The following is a 14,329-nucleotide window of genomic DNA, read 5'->3' on the forward strand; positions in this document are numbered from 1 at the left end:
GTCTGAAAGTTCCCTCTTTCTTGGGAACTATAAACAGATTGTCAGGATAGGTTAAGTCCAGAGTTAGACCCAAATGCTAGAATGAGGTTTGTAAACACCCTAGCACAGTGAGTATATACCAGGACTTGACCCTGCGACAGCTACAGTAATGTACTCACTGAAATAAACTGGAAGTTGACACAGCAGGGTCAGGAGAAGAAACTTCGTGTAGATAGGGTTAACCAAAAGAGTAATCAGGCAAGCAATATCCAGCAACGTGTAATCAGGCCGGTAGGGGTTAACCAGTAGCGTAATCAAACCAGCAATGTCCAGCAACGTGTAATCAGGCAGATAAGGGTTAACCAGTAGAATTGTCAAACAAGCAATGTCCAGCAACGTGTAATCAGGCAGTTTGCTTGCTAAACTATTCTACTGTTTAACCCCAAAGTCCAGTTATCAGGTATCAGGCAGGTAGGGGTTAAGCAGGGTTGAAATCAAACAGGCCAGCAATTCAAATAAGACAAGAAGTTCAAAAAGTACTCACAAGCCGGGTAATGAGAACAAACAGGCACTGAGGAGAGGAGACGCCGGAATAAGAAGCCCTTCTGACGTCAGCAGAAGGGGCTGGTGCCAAACAGGGTTGCTAGGCAACCAAGGAAGCGCTACCGCGCTGAAACAGACAAAGAAGAGGAAGCGATCAGCAGAGCGATCGCGACAGTGCCCCCTCCTCAAGGACCCTTTTGGGGAACACGAACAGGTTTTGAAGGATTCTGGGCGTGGAACTGTTTGATCAAAGCAGAGGCGCGGACATGAGAAGCAGGTTCCCAGGAACGTTCAGTGATGGGATAACCCTTCCAATGGACCAAATAATATAAACAGTTACCCCTTAATTTGGAATCAAGAATTTGACTGATCTCGAATTCTGAAGTACCATCCACAAGAAACGGAGAGGGAACTTTACATTTGGTGGAAAACCGGTTAGAGACTGCCGGTTTAAGAAGAGATACGTGAAATACAGGATGAATCTTCAGGGTGTCCGGTAAAGCCACCCTGTAGGCAGTAGAACATACTTGTTCTAAATGCTAAATGGTCCAATGTATTTAGGACCCAATTTAGCACAAGGTTGTTTGAGTCGAATGAATCTGGTGGATATCCAAACTTTGTCTCCAGTGCGAAATGAAGGTGCCTTACGGCGTTTGCGATCAGCAAATCGTTTATACTTTTGAGAAGAGAGGAGAAGAATTTCCCGAATCTTCTTCCAGTGTTTACAGAGATTCTTCACAGTTCGATCTGCTCCAGGAACTCCAGAACCCCCAGAAGACATAGGAAAAGTTCTAGGTACAAATCCATAGGCTGCCTTGAATGGAGAAGTCTGTAAAGAAGAATTGAAACGGGAACTGTAAGCAAGTTCTGCTAAAGGAAGAAGTTGAGACCAATTGGAGTGCTGATGATTAACATAGTGCCTGAGATAGGATTCAAGAGATTGGTTTACCCACTCAGTTTGACCATTGGATTGAGGATGATGGGCAGTAGAAAGAGATATGGTAACTCCAAACTGTTTGCATAGAGATTTACAGAATCTTGAGACAAACTGAACTCCTCGATCAGAAACAATGTCCAAAGGAAAACCATGTAATCTGGTGATATGGAGTATAAACAGTTTAGCGAGTTTCTGGGCAGATGGTAATCCAGGTAAAGGAACAAAAATGAGCTGCTTTGGAAAATCTGTCTACCACAACCCATATGGTCTTGTTTCCGGCAGAATTAGGAAGGTCTGTAATAAAGTCCATGGAAACATGAGACCAGGGATAATATGGAACAGGTAGAGGTTGTAAGAGTCCAAGAGGTAAACAAGAAGACTGTTTATTAGAGGTACAGGAATTACAAGCTGCAACATAATCCTTGACATCTTTGACCATAGAAGGCCACCAGACATGTTGTTTGAGTTTCCACAAAGTATTACGTACTCCTGGAGTTCCAGACAAAATATTATCATGAGCCCAACGAAGAAGTTTGAGGCGGAATTCCGTAGGTACAAACAAGATCCCAGGAGGTATGTTATAGGAGGAAGTAATGCTTGGAAAGGAAAAGTAGACAACTGAGCTAGAACTTTAGTAGGACGGAGAATGGGTTCAGAATCCAATAATGTAGAATCAGAGGCCAGAAATTGTCTGGATAAAGCATCCGCTTTTGTGTTCTTAGAACCAGGAATATAAGAGAGAACAAAATTAAATCTGGAGAAGAACAGAGCCCATCGGGCTTGACGTGAGTTGAGACGTTTAGCAGTATGAAGATACAGAAGATTTTTATGATCCGTGAGAATAAGAAATGGTTGAACCGTGCCTTCAAGCAGATGTCTCCATTCTTCCAAAGCCATCTTAATAGCTAACAGTTCTTTGTTACCGACGTCATAATTTAGTTCTGAATAATTAAACTTCTTGGAGAAGAACCCCCACAGGAAGAATTTTGCTAGTAACAGGATTTCGCTGAGATAGCACAGCCCCAGCAGCGATCAGGGAAGCATCCACTTCAAGGATGAATTGGAGACTCGGAACTGGATGGCAAAGAATAGGAGCCGAAGTAAATGCAGACTTCAAAGATTCAAAGGCCTGTAAGGCTTTATCAGACCAATGCTTGCAATCCTGACCCTTCTTAGTAAGAGCTGTAAGAGATGCCGAGATGTTAGCAAAGTCCTTTATGAATTTACGGTAGTAATTGGCAAACCCCAGAAATCTCTGAAGAGATTTTAAGGAAGTTGGTCTAGGCCAATCTATAATAGCCGACAGTTTGTCAGAATCCATCTTAAATCCATATGGTGAAATGATGTAGCCCAAGAAATGAATAGATTCTTGATGGAAAGAGCACTTTTCAAGCTTGGCAAAGAGAATTTTCACGTAATCTCTGGAGTACTAGTTTAACATGATGAACGTGATCCTGTAAAGTCCGAGAATAAATCAAACTATCATCAAGATAGATAATGACGAATTGATTAAGATAGTCTCTGAATACTTCATTAACAAAATGTTGAAAAACTGCAGAGGCATTGCATAACCCAAAAGGCATAACTATATATTCATAGTGTCCGAATCTAGTGTTGAAGGCTGTTTTCCACTCGTCCCCTTTACGAATCCTGACCAAATTATATGCCCCACGAAGATCCAATTTGGTAAAGATGGAAGCACCCTGGAGACTATCAAACAATTCAAGAATGAGAGGAAGAGGATAACAATTCTTGATTGTAATCTGATTAAGAGCATGATAGTCAATGCAAGGACGAAGACCTCCATCTTTTTTTTCAACAAAAAAAAAAACCTGCTCTTACCGGAGAGGAAGAAGGGCAAATAAAACCTCGGGCCAAATTATCCTTGATGTATTCTTAGAGTGAAACATTTTCTTGACGAGAAAGTGGGTATGTTTTTTTTTTTTTTTAAACTCTATTGAAGTAAACAATTATACAAGACCCTACTAAGAGGGAGCATAAAACATACATCACAACAAAAATACAATACAGTAGCGTTATAAAAAATTGTTATACACTTCTATGTGATGAAATCTCACTCTACATCGCAGCGAGAGCGAGACAGTACAAGATAAGGAAATTTTCCAAATGAAAAGAATTTTTTGTAAGAACGATAAATCTTAATCTACAAGTCCAGGTGTTATTGTCTTAGATAATGACGGGGTGAAAGGAAAAAAGTAGAGGGTAAGGGATGGGGGACAGGATTCAAAGAGTAATGGGAGGGGGGACTTAGGAAGAGGTGCTCCAGGTAGTAGGTCAATGGGACAATTAAAGGTCCGGTGTGGAGGTAATATTTCAGCATCTTTCTTAGAAAAGACATCACAAAAAGAATGATATTGTACAGGCAAGGAATCAGGAATGTCCAAAACTGCCACAACTGTACTAGAAGGTTTAGGAGTATTCTGAAGACACTGTTTGAAACAAGAAGATCCCCAAGTAACAAGTTCCCCTTTAGACCAGGAAAAAAAAACGGATCATGAAGTTGAAGCCAAGGGAGTCCCAAAATTAAAGGAAACTGAGGAGAAGAGATGTCAAAACAGATGGTTTCCAAATGAAGTACTCCTACAGACATGAGAAGTGGTATCGTAGAATATTGAATGATTCCAGAACCTAAGGGTTGACCACTGACAGTAGTGACCTTGATTACTTGGCTCTTGGAAAGCAAAGGAATCCGAAAGGAATTGACAAAATCCGAATCCATAAACATTCCTGCAGCTCCAGAATCGATGAGTGCTTGAGCCTGGAATTTGGTGTTGCCAAATTGGAAGGTGACTGGAACAAACAGCTTGGGATTGAGGGTAGGAAAAGATCTTTGGCTTAACTCAGTCCCTCTTTCTGGAGTTAAGCCCTGGCTTTTAATGGACGGGTTGGACAATCTTTTAACATATGTCCCTTAATACCACAGTAAAGACATAGTCCAAGATTACGCCTTCTGAGACGTTCAGCTTCAGATAACTTAATTGCACCAACCTCCATGGGTTCACTTGATTCAGAGATATAAGTATTCGGGACAGGAAAGTTTGGTGAACGAGACATAGGACGGAAAGTAGATTTGATAAAGGATCTTCTGTTATGGTCACGTTCATGGAGACGCTCAGAGTAACGAGCATCTAACTTGATACATAAATTGATGAGTTCTTCTAGAGAATCAGGAAGATCCCTATAAACCAGTTCGTCTTTTAAACTATCACAAAGACCTTTACGAAACGCTGCACGCAGGGCCCCATGATTCCACATAGTTTCAGCAGCTAAAGTCCGGAATTCTATAGCTTATTGTGCTACAGAAAGAGAACCTTGCCTTAAATCTAAAAGTCCTGCTTCGGCAGCCGCTGACCTTCCACGTTTATCAAACACGGAAGAAAATATGGATACAAAAGTGTCAATATCGTGGAGCAAAGGATCATCCTTTTCCAACAGTGGAGAAACCCAAGCCAAGGCTTTACCTTTCATAAGAGAAATCAAAAAGGTGATCTTGGAGTAAGAGGAAACAAACATCAGAGGATAATTTCTGAAGTGAAGGCGGCACTGATTAAGAAATCCTTGACAGTCTTCAGGGTTGCCGTCATATTTATCCGGTAACGGAATTCTGGGAATTAACTGTTCTGCAGGTTGTGGCGGATTAAATGCAGGGTTAGAACTGGCCGCAGGAACAACAGGAGTTGCAGAGACTTGTGAGGGTGGAGAGAGATTATGCAAAAGAGCAGTAATTTGATCCAATTTAGAATCCAGGGATTGAAGGTGTGCAGAGTGGGTTCCAAGAAGCTGTCCCTGTAGAGCCACAGCTCTGGATAACTCACCAGGGTCCATTATATGGCCTATTTGTAATGTCAGGATAGGTTAAGTCCAGAGTTAGACCCAAATGCTAGAATGAGGTTTGTAAACACCCTAGCACAGTGAGTATATACCAGGACCTGACCCTGCAACAGCTACAGTAATATACTCACTGAAATAAACTGGAAGTTGGCACAGCAGGGTCAGGAGAAGAAACTTTGTGTAGAAAGGGTTAACCAAAAGAGTAATCAGGCAAGCAATATCCAGCAACGTGTAATCAGGCAGGTAGGGGTTAACCAGTAGAGTAATCAAACCAGCTATGTCCAGCAACGTGTAATCAGGCAGTTTGGGGTTAACCAGTAGAATTGTCAAACAAGCAATGTCCAGCAACGTGTAATCAGGCAGTTTGGGGTTAACCAGTAGAATTGTCAAACAAGCAATGTCCAGCAACGTGTAATCAGGCAGTTTGGGGTTAACCAGTAGAATTGTCAAACAAGCAATGTCCAGCAACGTGTAATCAGGCAGTTTGGGGTTAAACAGTAGAATAGTTTAGCAAGCAAAGTCCAGTTATCAGGTATCAGGCAGGTAGGGGTTAAGCAGGGTTGAAATCAAACAAGCCAGCAATTCAAATAAGACAAAAAGTTAAAAAAGTACTCACAAGCCGGGTAATGAGAACAAACGGGCACCGAGGAGAGGAGACGCCGGAATAAGAAGCCCTTCTGACGTCAGCAGAAGGGACCGGTGCCAAACAGGGTTGCTAGGCAACCAAGGAAGTGCTACCGCGCTGAAGCAGACAAAGAAGAGGAAGCGATCGCGACACAGATTTGAATAGAAGCCCTGCCCCTGTTCCTCCGTTGGAACTGGGTGGATCACTCCCATAACTAGTAGGTCTTGAACGCAATGTAAGAATGCCTCTCTCTTTATCTGGTTTGCAGATAATTGTGAGATGAAATCTCCCCTTAGGAGATGAAGCTTTGAAATCCAGAAGATATCCCTGGGAAACAATCTCCAGAGCAAAGGGATCCTGGACATCTCTTGCCCAAGCCTGGGTGAAGAGAGAAAGTCTTCCCCCCACTAGATCCGGTCCCGGATCGGGGGCTATTCCTTCATGCTGTCTTAGAGGCAGCAGCAGGCTTTTTGGCCTAAATTTCCCTCTTGTTTTGTAGAAGAGGAAGATGAAGCTGTGCCACTCTTGAAGTTTCAAAAGGAACGAAAATTAGTCTGTTTGTTTCTTAACTTGTTGGACCTATCCTGGGGAAGGGCGTGGCCTTTTCCTCCAGTAATATCAGAAATGATCTCCTTCAGTCCAGGCCCAAATAGGGTCTGCCCTTTGAAGGGGATCATGAGAAGTTTAGAGTTTGAAGTGACATCAGCTGACCAGGATTTAAGCCATAGCGCCCTACGTGCCTGAATGGCAAAACCTGAATTTTTAGCCGTTAGCTTGGTTAAATAAAAAACGGTGTCAGAAATAAATAAATTGGCTAACTTAAGAGCTTTAAGCCTGTCAAGGATATCATCCAACGGGGTCTCTACCTGTAAAGCCTCCTCCAGAGACTCGAACCAGAAAGCCGCTGCAGCAGTGACTGGGGCAATGCAAAGGCTGGAGAATAAAACTTTGTTGTATAAAGATTTTCTTAAGGAAACCCTCTAATTTCTTATCCATAGGATCTAGGAAAGCACAACTGTCCTCGACAGGAATAATTGTACGCTTAGCTAGGGTAGAGACTGCTCCCTCCACCTTAGGGACCGTCTGCCACAAGTCCCGTGTAGCGGCATCTATAGGAAACATTTTCTTAAAAGCAGGAGGGGGAGAGAACGGCACGGCACATCTGGTCTATCCCATTACTTAGTAATTTCTGAAAACCTCTTAGGGATTGGAAAAACATCAGTGTAAACAGGCACTGCAAAGTATTTGTCCATTTTACACAATTTCTCTGGGACTACAATGGTGTCACAGTCATCCAGAGTCGCTAAAACCTCCATGAGCAACACGCAGAGGTGTTCAAGCTTAAATTTAAATGCTGTCATTTCAGAGTCAGACTGAAGTAACGCCTTCCCTGAATCAGAAATGTCACCCACAAATAGAAGCTCCCCTGCTTCGGCTTCTGTACATTGTGAGGGTACATCAGACATAGCTACTAAAGCGTCAGAAAGCTCTGTATTTGTTCTAGCCCCAGAGCTGTCTCGCTTTCCTTGTAACCCTGGCAGTTTGGGCAATACCTCTATGAGGGTATGATTCATAACTGCCGCCATATCTTGTAAAGTAAACGCATTGGACGCGATAGATGTACTTGGCGTCCCTTGAGCGGGAGTTATAGGTTCTGACACGTGGGGAGAGCTAGATGGCATAACCTCCCTTTTGTCAGTCTCAGAAACCTCAGGTGATAAATCTTTAAAACTTATAGAAAGGTGAGTGCATTTGGTACACATTCTAAGAAGGGGTTCCACAATGGCTTCTAAACAAAATGAACAAGGAGTTTCCTCTATGTCAGACATGTTTAACAGACTAGTAATGAGACCAGCAAGCTTGGAAAACACTTTAATAAATGTGAAAAAAGCAATAATAAAAAACGGTACTGTGCCTTTAAGAGAAAAAAACTACCACATAAACTGCAAAACAGGGTAAAAAAAGTAGTAAACTCTACGAAATTTTTACAGTGTGTATAAGGGACTAAAACAGCATTGCACCCACTTGCAAATGGATGATTAACCCCTCAGGCCCAAAAACGAATTAGAAAAACATTAAATCTGTTAACAAACAGTCAAACACACTGCCACAGCTCTGCTGTGGCTCCTACTTGCCCTTAAAAACGATTTTTGCAGGAACAAAACCCTCTATAGAGGTCCTATAAGCCAGAGGACTCCTTCAGGGAAGCTGGATGTCTCAGACTGAAAACGAAAATAGGCCCCTCCCACCATGCACTCAAAGTCAGAGGGCCTTAAAAAAGTACTCCTAGGAGTAATCTAACAAGCCATGTGGAAACTAGGCCCCACATAAAGATTTATCACCCTCAGAGAAAAAACGTTTTTATTTATAAATCATGCAAATGTTTTTACACCAAGTACTATAGGTATTAACATGATTATCCCTTTTTGCAAGCATGATCCCAGTTTTTAAATCACTGTATCAGGCTCACCTTAAATATACCAGGCACTTTCAGCATTTTCTAGACCTTATCTCTCTAGAAAAAAATATACTGAACATACCTCAAAGCAGGCAATCTGCAGACCGTCCCCCCAACTGAAGTTCTCTTTCCATACTCTTCAGTTATGTGTGAGAACAGCAATGGACCTTAGTTACAAACCGCTAAGATCATCAAACCTCCAGGCAAATTCTTCTTCTAATTTCTGCCTGAGAGTAAAACCGTACAACGCCGGTACCGTTTAAAAATAACAAACTTTTGATTGAAGGTAAAAATTACACTAAGTCACCACATCTCTCTTGAGACTTCCTTTCTTGTCAAGAGCTGCAAGAGAATGACTGGGGGTGGCAGTTAGGGGAGGAGCTATATAGACAGCTCAGCTGTGGGTGTCCTCTTGCAGCTTCCTGTTGGGAAGGAGAATATCCCACAAGTAATGGATGAACCCGTGGACTGGATACACCTTTACAAGAGAAAAATAAACAAATATTTTGCACCTTACAAGGCCATCAATCAATACAGTCATATCTATCAAGAAAAAAAAAGTTATATTATTAACATTGTTTTAAATCACAACCTAAAAAAGAAGAGAAAAGAAAAGACCTTGTACTTCCGCTGTGCACTACTGGGATCCTTTTCTATTCAACAAAACAGCAACAACAACAAAACAAAACAAAAAAAAAAAAAAAAAAAAATGTATATATAAAGGGAAGGGAAGGGAAAAGAAAAAAAGTAAATTTATGCTTAACTGATAAATTAATTTCTTCTACGATACGACGAGTCCACGGATTTCATCCTTACTTGTGGGATATTAACCTCCTGCTAACAGGAAGTGGCAAAGAGCACCACAGCAGAGCTGTATATATAGCTCCTCCCTTCCCTCCACCCCCAGTCATTCGACCGAAGATTTAGGAAGAGAAAGGAAAAGTTAAAGGTGCAGAAGTGACTGAAGTTATAAAAAACAATATATAATCTAAATCTGTCTGAAAAATGACAGGGAGGGCCGTGGACTTGTCGTATCGTAGAAGAAATTAATTTATCAGGTAAGCATAAATTTACTTCTACAAGATACGAGTCCACGGATTTCATCCTTACTTGTGGGATACAATACCAAAGCTACAGGACATGGATGAAACGGGAGGGACAAGACAGAGACCTAAACGGAAGGCACCACTGCTTGAAGAACCTTTCTCCCAAAAACAGCCTCAGAAGAAGCAAAAGTATCAAATTTGGAAAATTTGGAAAAAGTATGAAGAGACAACCAAGTCGCAGCCTTGCAAATCTGTTCAACAGAAGCATCATTTTTTAAAAGCCCATGTGGAAGCCACAGCCATAGTAGAATGAGCCGTAATTCTTTCAGGAGGCTGCTGTCCAGCAGTCTCATATGCCAGGTGGATGATACTCCTCAGCCAAAAAGAAAGAGGTAGCCGTAGCATTCTGACCCCTACGCTTTCCAGAATAAACAATGAATAATGAAGATGATTGACGGAAATCCTTAGTCGCCTGCAAGTAAAACTTCAAGGAACGGACCACGTCCAGGTTATGTAACAGACGCTCCTTCTTAGAAGAAGGATTAGGACACAAGGAAGGAACAACAATTTCCTGATTAATATTCTTATTTGAAACAACCTTAGGAAGGAATTCAGGTTTGGTACGCAAAACCACCTTATCAGAATGAAATATAAGATAAGGCGAATCACATTGTAACGCTGAAAGCTCAGAAACTCTACAAGCAGAAGAAATGGCAACCAAAAACAAAACTTTCCAAGATAATAATTTAATATCTATGGAATGCATGGGTTCAAACGGAACCCCTTGAAGAACTTTAAGAACTAAATTCAAACTCCAGGGTGGAGCAATTGGTCTAAACACAGGTTTAATTCTGGTTAGAGCCTGACAAAAAAGACTGAACGTCTGGAACATCTGCCAAACCTTTGTGTAGCAAAATTGACAAAGCAGAGGAGATCTGTCCCTTTAAGGAACTCGCTGATAACCCTTTCTCCAATCCTTCTTGGAGAAAAGACAGAATCCTGGGAATCCTAACTTTACTCCATGAGTAGCCCTTGGATTTACACCAAAAAATATATTTACGCCATATCTTATGATAGATCTTTCTAGTGACAGGCTTACGTGCCTGTATCAAAGACCGAATCTGAGAATCCCCGCTTAGATAAAATCAAGCGTTCAATCTCCAAGCAGTCAGCTGCAGAGAATTTAGATTTGGATGTTGGAAAGGTCCTTGAATGAGAAGGTCCTATCTCAAAGGAAGTTTCCACGGTGGCAGAGAGAACATGTCCACTAGATCCGCATACCAAGTCCTGCGTGGCCACGCAGGCGCGATCAGGATTACCGAAGCTCTCTCCTGTTTGATCCGAGCAATCACGCGTGGAAGGAGAGGAAACGGTGGAAACATAAGCTAGGCTGAACGACCAAAGCACTGCCAAGGCATCTATCAGTTCGGCCTGGGGATCCCTCGACCTGGATCCGTATCTTGGAAGCTTGGCATTCTGACGAGATGCCATCAGATCCAATTCTGGTCTGCCCCATCGGAGAATCAGTGAGGCAAACCTCAGGGTTGAGTTCCCACTCCCCCGGATGAAAAGTCTGTCGACTTAGAAAATCCGCTTCCCAGTTCTCTACTCCTGGGATGTAGATTGCCGACAGATAGCAAGAGTGGGCCTCCGCCCATCGAATTAACTTGGATACTTCTATCATCGCTAAGGAACTCCTCGTTCCCCCCATATGATTGATATAAGCCACAGTCGTGATATTGTCCGACTGGAATCTGATGAATTTGGCAGAAGCCAACTGAGGCCATGCCTGAAGCGCAATGAATATTGCTCTCAATTCCAGAATATTGATTGGAAGTAACGACTCCACCTGAGTCCATACACCCTGAGCCTTCAGGGAATTCCAGACTACACCCCAGCCCAGGAGGCTGGCGTCCATTATCACTATCACCCACGAGGGTCTGCAGAAACACGTCCCCTGGGACAGATGATCCGGCGACAACCACCAAAGAAGAGAGTCTCTGGTCTCTTGATCCAGATTTATCTGAGGAGATACATTCACATAGTCCCCATTCCACTGTCTGAGCATGCACAGCTGCAATGGTCTGAGATGAAAACGAGCAAATGGAATGATGTCCATTGCCGCTACCATTAATCCAATTACCTCCATACACTGAGCCACTGATGACCGAGGAATGGACTGAAGGGCTCGGCAAGTATTTAGAATTTTTGACTTCCTGATCTCCGTCAGAAATATTTTCATGTCTACAGAGTCTATCAGAGTTCCCAAGAAGGGAACCCTTGTCCGTGGAACTAGTGAATTCTTTTCTAGGTTCACCTTCCAACCGTGAGTTCTCAGAAAGGACAACACTGTCTGTATGAGATTTTGTCAGATGATAAGTTGACGCCTGAATCAAAATATCGTCCATTGCTATGCCCCGCGGTCTGGGAACCGCCAGAAGGGACCCTAGAACCTTTGTGAAGATCCTGGGTGCTGTGGCCAACCCGAAGGGAAGAGACACAAACTGAAAATGTTTGTCCAGGAAGGCAAACCTTAGGAACTGATGATGATCCTTGTGAATAGGGATATGAAGGTATGCATCATTCAAGTCCACGGTAGTCATAAATTGACCATTGGTAAAATTGTTCATATAGTCTCCATCTTGAACGATGGGACTCTGAGAAACATAATTTATGCTTACCTGATAAATTCCTTTCTTCTGTTGTGTGATCAGTCCACGGGTCATCATTACTTCTGGGATATAACTCCTCCCCAACAGGAAATGCAAGAGGATTCACCCAGCAGAGCTGCATATAGCTCCTCCCCTCTACGTCAGTCCCAGTCATTCGACCAAGAATCAACGAGAAAGGAGTAACCAAGGGTGAAGTGGTGACTGGAGTATAATTTAAAAGATATTTACCTGCCTTAAAACAGGGCGGGCCGTGGACTGATCACACAACAGAAGAAAGGAATTTATCAGGTAAGCATAAATTATGTTTTCTTCTGTTATGTGTGATCAGTCCACGGGTCATCATTACTTCTGGGATACCAATACCAAAGCAAAAGTACACGGATGACGGGAGGGATAGGCAGGCTCATTATATAGAAGGAACCACTGCCTGAAGAACCTTTCTCCCAAAAATAGCCTCCGAAGAAGCAAAAGTGTCAAATTTGTAAAATTTGGAAAAAGTATGAAGCGAAGACCAAGTTGCAGCCTTGCAAATCTGTTCAACAGAGGCCTCATTCTTAAAGGCCCAAGTGGAAGCCACAGCTCTAGTGGAGTGAGCTGTAATTCTTTCAGGAGGCTGCTGACCAGCAGTCTCATAGGCTAAACGTATTATGCTACGAAGCCAAAAAGAGAGAGAGGTAGCAGAAGCTTTTTGACCTCTCCTCTGTCCAGAATAAACGACAAACAGGGAAGAAGTTTGGCGAAAATCTTTAGTTGCCTGCAAGTAGAACTTGAGGGCACGAACTACATCCAGATTGTGTAGAAGACGTTCCTTCTTTGAAGAAGGATTTGGACACAAGGATGGAACAACAATCTCTTGATTGATATTCCTGTTAGTGACCACCTTAGGTAAGAACCCAGGTTTAGTACGCAGAACTACCTTGTCTGAGTGAAAAATCAGATAAGGAGAATCACAATGTAAGGCTGATAACTCAGAGACTCTTCGAGCCGAGGAAATAGCCATTAAAAACAGAACTTTCCAAGATAACAATTTTATATCAATGGAATGAAGGGGTTCAAATGGAACACCCTGTAAAACGTTAAGAACTAAGTTTAAACTCCATGGCGGAGCAACAGCTTTAAACACAGGCTTGATCCTAGCTAAAGCCTGACAAAAAGCCTGGACGTCTGGATTTTCTGACAGACGCCTGTGTAACAAGATGGACAGAGCTGAAATCTGTCCCTTTAATGAACTAGCTGATAAACCCTTTTCTAACCCTTCTTGTAGAAAAGACAATATCCTAGAGATCCTAACCTTACTCCAGGAGTAATGTTTGGATTCGCACCAGTATAGATATTTACGCCATATTTTATGGTAAATCTTTCTGGTAACAGGCTTCCTAGCCTGTATCAGGGTATCAATAACCGACTCAGAAAAACCACGTTTTGATAAAATCAAACGTTCAATTTCCAAGCAGTCAGCTTCAGAGAAGTTAGATTTTGATGTTTGAATGGACCCTGTATCAGAAGGTCCTGTCTTAGAGGTAGAGACCAAGGCGGACAGGATGACATGTCCACTAGATCTGCATACCAAGTCCTGCGTGGCCATGCAGGCGCTATTAGAATCACTGATGCTCTCTCCTGCTTGATTTTGGCAATCAATCGAGGAAGCAGCGGAAAGGGTGGAAACACATAAGCCATCCCGAAGTTCCAAGGTGCTGTCAAAGCATCTATCAGAACCGCTCCCGGATCCCTGGATCTGGACCCGTAGCGAGGAAGTTTGGCGTTCTGGCGAGACGCCATGAGATCTATCTCTGGTTTGCCCCAACGTCGAAGTATTTGGGCAAAGACCTCCGGATGAAGTTCCCACTCCCCCGGATGAAAAGTCTGTCGACTCAAGAAATCCGCCTCCCAGTTCTCCACTCCCGGGATGTGGATTGCTGACAGGTGGCAAGAGTGAGACTCTGCCCAGCGAATTATCTTTGATACTTCCACCATTGCTAGGGAGCTTCTTGTCCCTCCCTGATGGTTGATGTAAGCTACAGTCGTGATGTTGTCCGACTGAAACCTGATGAACCCCCGAGTTGTTAATTGGGGCCAAGCTAGAAGGGCATTGAGAACTGCCCTCAATTCCAGAATGTTTATTGGAAGGAGACTCTCCTCCTGATTCCATAGTCCCTGAGCCTTCAGAGAATTCCAGACAGCGCCCCAACCTAGTAGGCTGGCGTCTGTTGTTACAAT

Source organism: Bombina bombina, chromosome 1, assembly GCF_027579735.1.
Source record: "Bombina bombina isolate aBomBom1 chromosome 1, aBomBom1.pri, whole genome shotgun sequence".
Taxonomy (NCBI): Eukaryota; Metazoa; Chordata; class Amphibia; order Anura; family Bombinatoridae; genus Bombina; species Bombina bombina.